Source organism: Saimiri boliviensis, chromosome 4 (assembly GCF_048565385.1).
Source record: "Saimiri boliviensis isolate mSaiBol1 chromosome 4, mSaiBol1.pri, whole genome shotgun sequence".
Lineage (NCBI taxonomy): Eukaryota > Metazoa > Chordata > Mammalia > Primates > Cebidae > Saimiri > Saimiri boliviensis.
The window spans coordinates 157,366,124-157,380,864 of NC_133452.1; the positions used below are offsets into that span (position 1 = coordinate 157,366,124).

At 38.9% G+C, this 14,741-nt stretch overlaps 1 long non-coding RNA gene across 1 annotated transcript in view; it reads right to left on the minus strand.

The window, feature by feature from the left end:
• Positions 1 to 14,741, minus strand: part of LOC141584405 (uncharacterized) — a 133,945-nt gene that overhangs the window by 77,348 nt on the left and 41,856 nt on the right. The window contains exon 2 of the long non-coding RNA XR_012517454.1: positions 9,595 to 9,724. This is a non-coding gene — a long non-coding RNA (uncharacterized LOC141584405). The remainder of the gene's footprint in view (positions 1 to 9,594; positions 9,725 to 14,741) is intronic.

The following is a 14,741-nucleotide window of genomic DNA, read 5'->3' on the forward strand; positions in this document are numbered from 1 at the left end:
TTTTATTTATTTCAAGAACTTTTCCTTTGCATTCACAACCTGGCTGTTTGGCAAAAGAGAGTTAGCTTTTGGCCAGTCTCAGCTTTTGACAGGACGTCCTCACTAAGCGTAATCATTTATAGTTTTTTGTTTAAAGTGAGAGATGTGTGAGTTTATTTCACTTGCACACCCAGAGGCTACTGTAGTGTTGTTAACTGGTGTAATTTTAATACTGTGTCTCAGGACTGGGGAGGCCCCAGGAGAGGGAGTGAGATAGGAGAGTGTCTAGTAAGTGGAGCAGTCAGAACACACACATTTATCCACTGAGTTCACGGTCATATATGGTATGATTTGTGACACCCCACAACAATTACAATAGCACCAGCAAAGATAACTGATCACAGATCACCAAAAAAAAATTACAATAACGAAAAAAGTTTGAAATACTACCAGAATTGTCATGATGTAACACAGAGACAAGAACTGAGCACACACTGTGGGAAAATTGGCACCAATAGACTTATTTGAAGCAGACTTTCCACAAACCTTCAATTTGTAAAAAACACAGTATCTGCAAAGAGCAATAAAGTAAAATGCAATAAAATGAGGTATTCCTATATATGAGTGTAATGAAACAGTTTATATTCTCCCTACTTTCCCCTCATTGTTTTCACAGCCATTAATCTTATTTCCACATGACCAGCAGACACCTCTTGCCATCTTAGTGAGGTATGGAAGTAGTGGGCTGACCCAAAAGGACATTGAATCAGTATTCTAAAAACTTAAGCTAATTCTGGGTGTGTTACTAACAAGGTTTGTGACCTAGGTCGAATCACTGAACCCCACTGGCTCTCATGTTTTTTTTTTATCTATAAAATCATTTTCCCTTTCAACTCTCCTTCTATAATGAAAGAAAAATATTACACAAATGTTCATGGAGTGAAAGCCATTAACAAGGTACATCAGATTACCCAGCTATGCTACGCATTTCCAAGCCTCATAATTTATATAACCCCAACTTTCAGATCAACTCTTTCTTCATGTGGCAGAGTTTCTCTGAGCTCAGAGGCTCAGTATTAAATTAGTCTAACATCTCTTTCCATTATAACCCTACCATGCAATTCTAGTTATTAGATTCTTGACTTTTTGGACCAATCATTGCTTAGATTCATTTTCCCTTCCTAACTTCATGCACCTGTGACCTGAGCATTGCCTGGTGCCTCACATTTGGCTTACTGCTCTGCTTTTGGTGTCTTGAAATTCTTAAGAATTTTATACCTGAACCTGTATCTTGGGAGTGAAGTCCTTTGGGACTATGGAACATGTATGTGTCTTAAGCAGTTTGGGCTGTAATAATAGGTTCTCACAGATTGCATGGCTTGAACACAAACATTTCTCATAGTTCTGGAAGTTCCAGATCAGGAGGCCAGCATGGTCTGGTTCTTGTGAGAGCCGTATTATAGGTTGCAGACAACCATCTTTGCTTTCTGGGCTGTTCTTACAAGAGCACTAATCCCATTCCCCAAAACCCCATGCTCCAGACCTGATTATCTCCCAAAGGCCGCACCTCTACATACAAACACATTGGGATTAGGGTTTTATCATATGAATATATGAATTTGGGGGTAACACTAACATTCAGTCCACTGCACATATGAACAGAAGAGATATGCACAATATGCATGTCCACCATCCCTTGCAGCCCCACTTTCACATAGTATTCAGGATGCCCCACTGGCCCAGAATTCTGGTGAGCCCACGATGCCTTGGAGTTGAGTGAGACCGAGAGTGTATAAGGTAAACATGTTACATCTGCAAGTGGGGAAGGCAGGATAGGGAGGCAGGGATCCCTGACTCCAAGAGTCTCTTTCTATTCTAAACAGAACTCGCTTCCAACACCAAAAGAAGATGGGGACATGCTAAGAAACACGAACAAGGAACCTCATCATGATCTTTCTTACATGTGATTTTCCTGTATTAACTAATCATTTATGTTGAAAAGGAATAACATTCAAGGAAAGGCAACACACAGTCCTCTCTCTTTTTTTTTTTTTTAAATCCTTCTTTACTCTGGTAAACTCAAGGTACAGAGTTTTAGTAAAATGTGGGCACATCAGGAAGTCAAAAACAGTTTCACTTTTCCACTGCCTGGTAAGAACAGAATACATATGCACACATGAGCCTGTTCATAATGAAGACCCTTGGGCCCCACCTTTAACCTGCAAAATCGGAATCTCCATTTTAACAGGCCCCCAGGGTGATTTAAAAGGACTTTAATTTTTGAAAAGCATCAGCCTCAATTTAAAATGATTTTTAAATGGTGTGACAGAGAGAAAGAAAGAGGACAGAAAGGAAGAATGAGAGGGAGGGAGAAGAAGTAAGTAAAAGCAAAGCACCTCTATAAGTCTTTCATTTCATCTATGCTTAGTCTGAAGCTGGGGGCTTTGCTCCATTCTTTCCTTTACTCACTTTTCTTCTTTTTGTTTTGTTTTTTTTTTTTTCCAAGTCTTTTTTGTTGCTGTTGTTATTATACTGAAGAGCTACATGAGACAGAGAGCTTGGCAGCCTTCCCACAATCCTCAGCATGTGGGAATACCAAGTCATAAAGTGTGCGCCCTGCCAACCGGTGGTTCCATGTAAATGTCTCTGTTAACAACCAAGACTGCTGCTAGCAGCCATCGGAGCAAAGCGGCAAATCTGTTGCTCTCTCCGGTGTGGAAAATACTACCGAAAAAGTCACCTAATTACTTGATTAAGATATATCAATCCTGGGAATTGCTGATCTAGAACATTCAGTCTCTGACATTTAGTTCATTCTTGATTAAAACAGAGTAGTTTCCACCTGACTCTTTGTCTTATCTCCCAGTACTGTGTGCCATGAGGAGAATTCTAACAGAAGAACCTTTTTTTTTTACGGGGGAGAGAGAAAAAAAAAAAAAAACAACACCTCAGTTTGTGGTCAGATCCTTTCAGCTGTTTCAGTACAGACCTTCAATAAGCCCCTGTGTTCATAATGGGAAAGACTAAGGCTCTCTACCAGCCTCTGATAATAATTGAGAAAATCGTTATTTCTTTTAAGCATCCTAAAACTCTTATTTTTTAAAACCCTGAGAATTTTGTCCCATACCCAGGCTACAAAAACCCAATCCCCTCCACCCATTTAAATGCATCGTGGAGGAGGAGTTCTTCTTGCACATTCTCACACCGAAATTTATTTCCATTTCTTTCTCCCCCTAAAATGTAGTTTACCTGATTCAGCCATTATCCACCTGGGGCAGGAGTGAACGCAATTTAGTGGCAAGTGGATTCTTTTGGTCATGATGGCACACATCACTTGAAGAGCATCAGGTGGGGCCTACCTTCAGGAATCAACAGCACCAAGAATTGAATAACAATAAAAAAGTTCTTCCAAAGATTGAATTTTCTTTGAAAGCTAAAGTGAGAAGAACGAAGACCAGGATAATACCCCCAAGAAGCTATATTGCGTGTCAGTTATTTCAAAGGAGCAGTTACTATTTGCAACTGAAATCGATGGGCCTCACTTTACTCCTAGAAACACCTGCCTTAACTTAAAAAAAAGAGTGAAAAGTTATTGTTATTATCATCTTCTGATTGATATTCAAGTAGGGCTGTTTACCACAATTCCATAGTTTCTTCCTCATATGACCGCCTGGCTATTGCCACATAAACAAAAACCCCGGGCGGGGGGTGGGGGTTGTTTAGAATGATCCCAGCTTTCTATTTCCAAAACATAATGAACCACGTAGCAAGTCAGTATCATCTGGGACCGCGCATACAGCCAGAAAAAGGAACCCTGTTTGGCCCACTGCCAAAGCACCACATCTAGTCCATCCGTGTGATCTCAGGCTTTAAAAAGAAGTGACTTGGTTTATTTGGTGCTATCTTAAAACCAGAATCCAGTAGGGAAAATGAGCCTTCGGTGCCTCATTTTTAGCACCACAAGGACACAAATTTGTTTCAGCTGGCACAAAGAGAGATTTATAAGCTAGAATAATTTCCATTTTACCAAATCAATAGATGGAGTTTTCAGAGTCAAGTCATTGCTCTCCTATCCTATATGGAAATGATGTAAGAGCAAGGTGTGGTGTATCTTGACCACTGTAGTATTAGTCAGGGTTCTTTAGATGGACAGAATTAATAGCATATATATATATATATATATATATACACACACACACATATATATATATGAGAGATTATTAAGTATTAACTTACAACATCACAAGTTCCCACAACAGGCTGTCTGCAAGCTGAGGAGCAGGAAGAGCCGGTCCGAGTCCCACAACTGAGGAACTTGGAGTCCGATGTTGGAGGGCAGAAAGCATCTAGCACGAGAGAAAGAGGTAGGCTGGGAGGCTACGCCCATCTCGCCTCCTCACGTTTTTCTGCCTGCTTTACATTCGCTAGTGGCTGACTAGATGGTGTCCACCTGATTAAGGGTGTGTCCGCCTTCCCCAGCCCACTGTCTCAAATGTTAATTTCCTTTGGAACACTCTCACAGACACACCCAGGACTAATATTGCACCCTTCAATCCAATCTAATTGACAGTATTAACCATCAAAAGTCCACCATTTGTCAAGTTGAAACCATACACATCTCCTGAGCTCATACATAAACTTCAAATAAAGACAATCATAAGGTAATAATTACACCTAATACAACTACCCTTTGTATAAGTGGGAACTCACTAATCCCCAAACCAAATACCATTACATAAAGTTCACAATACTTAAATGCTGATATGAAGTCAATAAATCTTATCTCACATGATAAAGGAAAAGGAAATAAAATGAAGGCATTTTCTTAGTACAAGTGTATATATGCACTAATATGTTTTTAACAAAAGAAAGAGGAAATACTCATGACAATTACAGTCCTCATTTCTGCAGCTGGTCACAAGGTTGCAGCTGGTATTGATGACTACCTTCTTCTACTGCCCATTCTGTATTCCCTTTGCCTTCAGCAAGCACCTCAGCAGGTCATGGTGTTTTTTTTTTTTTTTTTTCCTGGGGGAGTGACCCAACCTTCATGGCTGAAGGGTCTGGGTCATCTGTAGTCCTGCCTGGGTTGGGCTGCTGTAGTTTCCCATTGACCTTCATCACAGGGCATGGTAATACTAAGAGATGCCCTAATGGATCTCCCGTATTCCATGTATACTCTTCCCTGCCTCCATTGTGGGGTAGCAGACTGATTTCATCTTGATAGTCTGGGTCAATCACCCCAGGCAACACTGTAACTCCATTCTTGGCCTGTTGCCTTAAAGGTAGGAGGAGCCCAAAGTGTCCAGGTGGCAATCTTAACTTGCAGTTCAATGGAATCGTTCTTGCGTCTCCTGGTGGCAGCGTTCCTCCTTCTGGAGCTAAGACCTCTAGGCCAGCAGAACGTAATGTTATGGGAACAGAAAGCAAAAATTTTGCAAGTGGATCACTGGGGTGATGGTGAGTGGTGCCACTTCCACTTCCACCCTTTGATTCTTGGACCCATGAATCCTGGCTATGGGAGAAACAGTATCACATATTGGACCCTGATTCAGAGCATACACCGCCTTCTGGAGAACTTTGCTCCAGCCCTGAAAAGTACTGTCACCTGGTTGGCATTGTAATTGTGACTTCAAATGGCCATTCCATTGTTCTGTCAATCCAGCTGCTTCAGGATGACGGGGAACATGGTAAGACCAGAATTCCATAAGCATGAACCCACTGTCACACTTCTTTAGCCGTAAAGTGAGTGCCTTGGTCAGAGGTAATGCTCTGTGGAATATCATGATGGTGGATAAGACATTCCTTGAGTCCACAGATGGTAGTCTTGTCAGAAGCACTGCATGCAGGATAGGCAAACCCATATCCATAGTGTCTATTCCAGTGAGGATAAATCTCTGCCCTTTCCTTAATGGAAGAGGTCCAATATAATCAACCTGCCACCAAGTGGCTGGCAGATCACCCAGAGGAATATCAAGTGCCATATCAAGGGCTCAGTGTTGGTCTCTGCTGCTGGCAAATTGGGCACTCAGCAGTGGCCATAGCGAGGTCAGTCTTGGTGAGTGGAAGTCCATGTTGCCGAGCTTATGCGTAACCTCCATCCCTGCCACCATGGCCACTTTGTTCATGGGCCCAATGGGCAATGACAGGGGTGGCTAGGGAAAGAGGTTGATTGGTGTCCACGGAATGGGTCATCCTATTCACTTGATTATTAAATTCCTCCTCCACTGAGGCTACCCACTGGTGAGCACTCACATGGGAAACAAAAATATTCACAATTTCTGACCACTCAGAGAGGTCCATCCACGTACCTCTTTCCCAAATTTCTTTGTCACCAAGTTTCCAATCATGTTTCTTCCGAGTTCCTGATCACCCAGCCGAACCACTGGCTCCAGACCATCAAGTCAGTATATAATTGCACATATGGCCATTTCTCCTTCCATGCAAAGTGCACAACCAGGTGCCCTGCTCAATGTTCTGCCACTGGGAAGATTTTCCCTTCACTGCTATCCTTCAAGGATGTCCTAGAGAGGGGCTGTGGTGCTGCAGCTGTCCACTTTCAGGTGGTGCCTGCATATCATGTAGAACCATTTGTGATTCAGGCCCTAGTCTTCTCTTCCTCTGTCAACTGATCATAGGGAACTCCCCTTGAGGCCATCGGTGCAGGCTGGTGGAGAGAGGGCAGGGTGGCGGAAGTAGAGACCATGGGCATTTGAGTCACTTTCTCATGTAACTTGTGCTTTCAGGACCTACATGAGCCTGATCACATATATACCATTTTCACTGTATATATGAAACTCTCTATTCTTTTTAATGGTTTCTTAGGCTCCTTATGGCTATCCTCTTAATTCTCTGACCACATTTTTATGTCTCATATGTTAGATGTTTTTCCTCAAACCAGATATATGTCATTCCCCAGGGTTCTCTCTTCCAGTCTCTTCTCTTCTATTTGCTCTCCTTACATAATTTAATCTATACCTATGACTAACACTTAAACTCACAATTTTCAAGTGTATAGCATCAATTCCATTCTCTTTTCTAGGCCTGAGCTCCTATTCATCTTCAATCTTATGACCTTCAGACAGTTCATTCACACCAAGTCTAAATGTAAACTCAAAATCCCATTGTCCTTAAAATTTTACCTTTCCCTGTGTTTCACTGCGGTACAATTAACAGGACCCAAGCACAATTAACAGGATCTACCTCTAGTCCATAAACTCAACTAGAAACTTAAGATCAGTCTGTTTATTTTACTAGACGATACGCTACATGATTTTAAGAACTTTGCTTCACTAGTCCCCATATACACAACAGGTGGCAAATCACCAGGTTTATGGCAGGTGTTCAATAAATATGTCATCAACAGATTAGTAAGTCCTTGACTCATTCTGTTCCCTTCTCATATTACTCACCTGGTCACTAAATTTTGTAGCTCTGTTCTAGAAGCATTTCTGGAATTCATCCTTTTTCCCTTCCCAATTTCTACTGTCCCTGCAATGGGCTTCTCACTTCTCTGCATCTTGTTCTTCTCATGGTCATACATCCTCCACACTGCCACAAAAGTTATTTTTCCAAAACAAAATTCTAATCAGGTTGCTCTCTCAAGGGAAAATTCTTGGTGATCTCTCAAACTCTTCAACAAGGGCTTCAGTCCAAATGTTTAGCTTCTCACCATCTGGCATTTCTCTAATATGCACCTTATGGTCTACCCAATTGGACTTGTTTTCATTCTAAAACACAGTGCATATTCTTCTCTTACCCATCAATTTGTTCATACTCTTCTTTTGTCTGAAATGCTCTTTCCACTCTTCTTGTCTCCTGGCAAGGCAAATCAACATTGTCTCTTCGGCAAAATTTTCTTTCCCGTAGATTCTTCCCATCTTGTTTGCCCATTGCCATTTGCTCAGCATTTTCTCAAGAACTTTTCATATTATTTTTATTTCATGTTGATTTTGTCTGCCACATCGTAAGTTTCTTAAAGAAGGAACCATGCTGAACTCATTTTTTCCACTCCCACTCACTATCCACCAAGTATAGCATATAGTGGCCATTCAGTGCATATTTTAAAGTCAGTCATTGTGTGGCATATTGAGGAGAAACTGTCCATATTGAGTATGAAGAGAAAGCATGGTGGCATGCTTGCACCAAAATTCTGGAAGACTTTAATATACCACACAAAACTAGTGATTAAAGCATTAATACTATCAAAGACTTAAATATAAAAGTACTACAATGAGACACTGGAGAAAATCTCTAGGACACTGGCCTGGGAAACAGTATCATGAGTAATATCCCACAAGTGCAGGCAATGAAAACAAATCCAGACAAATGGGATCACAACAAGTTAAAAAGCTTTTGCACAGCAAATGATACCAAAATAAACAAAGACAACCCACAGAATGGGAGAAAATATTTGCAAACTACTCATCTGGCAAGGGATTAATAACCAGAATATACAAAGAGCTCAAACAACTCTATAGGAAAGAATCTAAAAATCTGATGTAAAAATGGACAAAAGATTTGAACAGACACTCTCAAAAACAAACATACAAATGGAAAAGAGGTGTATGAAAATGTGCTCAGTATCACTGAACACCAGAGAAATGCAAATCAAAACGACAATGTCATATCATCTTACCCCAATTAAAATGGCTTATATCCAAAAGACAGGCAATAACACATGCTGGTAAGGATGTGGTGGAAAGGGAACCCTTGTACGTTGCTTATTGGGTGTACATTAGTACAGCCACTATAGAGAATAGTTTGTGGATTCCTAAAAAAAAAAACTAAAAATTGAGCTACCATATGATTCAGCAGTCCTACTGCTGCATATATCCAAAAGAAAGAAAATCAGTATATCAAAGAGGTATCCTCACTCCTATGTTTGTTGCAGCATTGTTTATAACAGCTAAGATTTGGAAGCAATCTATGTGTCCATCAGCAGCTGAATGGTTAAAGAAAATGTGATATATACACACAATACAGTACTACCCAGCCATAAAAAAAGAATGAGATTCTGTCATTTGCAACAACATGGATGGAACTGGAGATCCTTAAGTTAAGTGAAATAAACCAGGCACAGACAAACATCATATTTTCTCACTTATGTGTGGGATCTAAAAATCAAAGCAACTGAACTCATGAAAGATGGTTAACAGAGAGTGGGAAAGGCAGCAGGGGCCTGCAGAGGAGGTGGGGATGATTATCGGGTATAAAAAGAAAATAGAAAGAATAAGTAAATACCTACTATTTGATAGCACAATAGGGTGACCACAGTCAATAACTTAATTGCACATGTTAAAAGAACCTACAGAGTGTAACTGGATTTTTTTGTAACTCAAAGATAAATGCTTGAGGGCATGGAGACCCCATTTTCTATGTTGTAATTATTTCATATTGCATACCTGACCAAAACAACTCAGGCACCTCATAGATATATACATCTACTATGTACCCACAAAAATTTAGTATAATTTTTTTTAAAAAACATTATTCCTATTAAAACTCAATTTATGCAATGGAACAGGGCAAAGGGCTGAGGGAAGAGACAGAGAGCAGTTAGCAGTTTGTTTTGATGTGTGTAAGAATCATGTGGACAATTTTCACGTTACTGACCTTGAATCATAAGCCTCCAAGAACTGCACCCACACATGGTTTCCTGATGAGGTCAGCATGAGCCCTACTCCAGTACTTGCTGCTATTGTTTATCTAAGCAGGAGCAAGTGACAACTGGTACAGGTTCAACCTGCAGTGAGTGAAATGAAAAATGGTTTGGCACAGACATCAAAACTATGTTAACATCATCAAGCATCGCGGTGGTGGCGGGGAGGGGGCAAGCTTTATGCTACTTTACTTTCTGAAAATTATCTTTCCTCTATTTACAATACATTATGATTCCCTGAATAGGTGCTAATAGATGTGTGAGAGTCTATGTCATTATATACATATATCTGTATTTCATTGATTCCATCAGCAAAATAAACTGATTAAAGATGTTTCTATATCAAATAGAATTAACATTAGTTTTCAAAAACTACAATATGTTCTGCTTGAAATAATACTATGTTGTTTAAAGATCTCTGAACCGAGTCTATATATATATAGATAACAAAAGACCACAGTTGTATTTTTGAATTTTATCATAACTACATTTCACTTGACATTTAGCTCATGATATCCTAAATCTAATATAGCAAGTACTATGTTACGTATCAATTACATATGAATATGTAAATATTTGCTTGTTTGTTTTATTAAGTACATGATAAAGATTTCTATTATTTGATCTGAAATTTGCCTAAGAAAGGAGCATTGCACTTGGTAGACATATAGGAAAATGTTTCTACTCAAATGAATGATTAATATAAAGAGGACTGGCCTCCTTATTTGGGAATCTAGAGCCACATATGAGTGGGAACCTTGTGGCCCACTGCTAAGCCATAGAGTCCTGCCATGCTGGGGTTGAAGGGGGAAAGATTCTTAGAAATCCCATCAGGGCCAACTTTCTCAGCATCCATAGATATGTATCTTGCCAAAGAAGATAATCCCCCTTCCTCCCCGTTGCTATTGGTTTGATGTTATTAAGTCGTTCAATTTCAGACAGAAATTCTCCTCTCACTATTACAGGCAGGTATAAAACCCAACTGAGACAGTAACAATAAGAGTACACTGATTTAACCACATGATAATTAGGAATAAACAAAATCAGAACTTTTATAAAGTCTTTTTAAGTTACTTTTTGAATGAGTAACATCTTCAGGGAAAGTAAGCATAGGAAATAAATCTAAAAGCATGACAGAAAGGAAATTTCCAACTTGATGGGGAAGAGCATAATGAAAAAAGACTTAAACAAATGAAAATAAATTTGTACCTATTGAAATCACTTGCTCACAACTGATCAAAAATAAAAACCAATAATAGTTATAATAATTGAGTGTTATTATATGCAAAATAATAAGCTAACCATTTTTATAGGGTTATCTGATTTAACCTTCTAACAGAATCCTGGGAGGCAAGTAGTATTATCCTCATTTCACAAATAAACAAAGGTTGTAGGTGTTCATTAACTTGCTCAAGGTCATATAGTTTAAAAAATTGTTCAATCAAAATGGAATTTAGGTCTATATGCCTCTAAATCCCATGCTCTTTCTTGTAAAACACAGGCCATATTTATGTAGTGCTTTGCACACTCGAAGTTCTTATACGTGGGTGCTCCTACTCCAATTCCCATTTCAAAGTGAAACAAAATTTAATAACAGTTGTGGAAAGATTGGATTCAAGACAGAAACTGTGTTCAGCCTTAAAGATATTAAAGAAAGTAACATTTCACATATCCGAATTTTGATACTTGAGAATACCAGCTTGTGGTCATGGTGGGGTACTTTATTTGAATTCAATGGATAGGTCAACCTGGGAATTTGGTTTGTAATCTGCTGCAACTCCAACGACCAGCTGACTTCAGCAAAATAAATCAATGATCCTAACCAAATCTCATGTGGTTTAGAAGAGCTGACCAAATACATTCCCTCAACTAGAGGAACCATCCAGTTATATTTTGCATTTGATATTAACCATGTTAGACTGCCACTAATGAAGGCCAATTGAACATTTATTACTATTTTTATTATTATTGAAAAGCAAGCTAGACAGTGACTCCCTCAGGAAACAGTTATTGAGCTTCTACCGTTGACCAGGCACTGTTATAGGTGCTGGAGAGTCCACAGGAGCCATGAAGAACAAGGTAATTGATTACACAGGACTTTTGCTCTAAGAAGAAAGAGTGACTCATTAAAAAGAAAGAAAATTATAGAGAAAATGCCAGAATTAAACAGGGTGATGTGAAGGGATGTGGGGATGGTACATCCTTTGCATGTTCAAATATGGCCTTTTAATTAAATGACTTTTAATACACATCAAATGAAAAGATTATCAAACATTCAAGACAGTTTTTTTTTAAAGTCCTAAATACATTCTTAAAGTTTATTAGTAAGACAATCACTTATTCTGGGCAATAAATATTCAAGCCAGTTTGGCTATTATAAAGAAAGACGTAACAGGTAGGTTACTCCTTGAAATAGCCTATGGAATACAGCTGCCTGTCAAAATGATTTACAAATTCCACATTTGTTTTTTTATTCTCCTAAGATCACTGATGATTAATTGTACATTCATGAGTTTTAAAGAAAGAAACAATACTAATTGGGCTTTATGGGGGACCTTATAAAATTGTGCAAGAGTCAGAGAGACTGATGAAAGGAAAAGTAGTGCCAGGAGGGTGACTAATGCGATTACTTCCTTATGAGGCTGTAGCTCTCAAACTCTCGATACCAATTTTAACAGAACAAAGCAGATTTGAAGCTCATGCACTAACTTTTCGCCCAAAAATATTTGAAAATTCATTTTACTGCAATTAGAAACTTTATTCCAGGAGAAGAAGAGTTTTTCTAACCAGAATTAGATAATTCTCATACTTGTGAACAAATTGGCTTTAGCCAGTGAATAATACATGTAAACACAAACACCAAAAAATGTTACCAGAGAGTACTTTTTATTTAATATGGAAATTCTAGTCAATCAAAAGTATAAAAGCATAAGGAATTTATTCATTATGGCCATTTCCTCATATAACATCATGGTTATGAGTTGTTCTTTTTGTAATATTTATTGTACATTTAAAATTAGGATTCAATGTATCTGCATTGGATTTTTTTTTCTTTCTAAACAGAAATCTCCATCTACACTTATGTAATAATGACAATTCATTCTTTAATTAATTGTAACATTCTCAACGTGACCCTCATTATGGTATTTCAGAAATATAGCAGAATTACAACAGCTTCACTCCACTAAAAAGTGTTTCATTTTGTACTGAAGATGTATTCAACCATGTCTTTCAGCTCTTCCTAAAAAAAGTCGCCTATTAACCTTCAATACAGTCAGAAGGATTCCAGGAGCAAAATGAAGAACACTGAAAGCACTGTTTGACTTACAAGACTAAGAGAATTTAAAAGACCCTTTTAAATGAATAAAATAAGCATTTTTTAAATCCCTGTTATCTGTAGTCATATAACTAACCACCCTAAAACTTAAACTTCTCATCTCTCTCATTTCTCTGTGAATTAGCTGAGCACAGGTGAGTGGTTCTTCCTTGGGGGCTCTCAGGCAGCTGCAGTCTGACTCAGTTGACTGAGTGGCCACAGTAGGTCACCCCCATGGCTGGCAGATGATGCTGGTGGTTGGCTGGGAGCCTAGGTAGCTTGTCCACATGACTTGGGCTTCTCCTATCATGGCAGCTGAGTTCCAAAAGCAAGTGATCCAAGACACTAAAAGAAGAAATGTACTGGTTTCCCATTACCGTGTGCCAAATTACCACAAACTTGGTGGCACAAAACAATGCCCATTTATTATCTTACAGTTTCTATAGGTCAGAAACCTGGGCATGATTAGCTGGGTCTTCTGCTCAGGATTTATCAACCACAGTTACAATCTCAGCAGAGGCTTAAGATCCTTTTCCAAGCTCACTTGGGCTGTTGGCAGAATCCATTTCTGGCAATTCTAGAACTTGAGGCAATTGCTTTCTTTGAGATCAACAGGGGAATGTCTCTGACCTCAGGAAAGGCCTAATCTTTTTTGTTTATTAAAAGAAAAAGCGGCCGGGCGCGGTGGCTCAAACCTGTAATCCCAGCACTTTGGGAGGCCGAGGCGGGTGGATCACGAGGTCAAGAGATCGAGACCATCCTGGTCAACATGGTGAAACCCCGTCTCTACTAAAAATACAAAAAATTAGCTGGGCATGGTGGCACGTGCCTGTAATCCCAGCTACTCAGGGGGCTGAAGCAGGAGAATTGCCTGAACCCAGGAGGTGGAGGTTGCGGTGAGCCGAGATCGCGCCATTGCACTCCAGCCTGGGCAACAAGAGCAAAACTCCGTCTCAAAAAAAAAAAAAAAGAAAGAAAAAGCACAGCTTTAGTGAGACATAACTCACATACCAAATAGTTCACTCATATAAGGTATGAAATTCAATAGTTTTTAGCATATTGACAGAGCTGTGCAACCATAATTGCTTTCTAATTTTAGGACACTTTTGTCAACCCAGAAACAAATCTTGTGCCCATTGGCAGTTATTTTCAATTCCACCCCCAACCCCAGCCCTAGGCAACCACTAATTGATTTTATCTCTATAAATTTTTTCCTATTCAGTTATATTATATTAGTGGAATCATTCACAGTCACAAAAAACTTAGTGACTGATTCACAATCTCAATCACTAAGTCTTTTGTGATTTAGCAAATGTTCTTAAGATATAACATATCGTGTACTTGTACTTTATCCCCTTTTATAGCTGAGTAATATTTTTAAGGATATACCACATTGTTATCTATCTATCAATGTTGACAGACATTTAGATTGTTTTTATTTGGGGATTATTGTGAATAACGCTATCATAAATATTCATGCAGAAGCTTTTGTGGGCCCATATGCTTGTATTTTATTTCGTTTTATACCTAGGAGTGAAATTGCTATATCATATTGAGGAACTGCTAAATTATTTTCCAAAGCAGGCACACCATTTTGCATTCTCACCAGCAACGTATGAAGATTCCTATTACTCCTTATCCTTTTCAACACTCGTTATTCTCTGTCTTTTTAAAAAATTATTATAACCATCCTAGTGGGTATGTGTATCTCATTGTGGTTTTGATGTGCATATCCCTAATGACTAATGATATGCAGGCATCTTTTTATGTGCTTATTGGCCACTT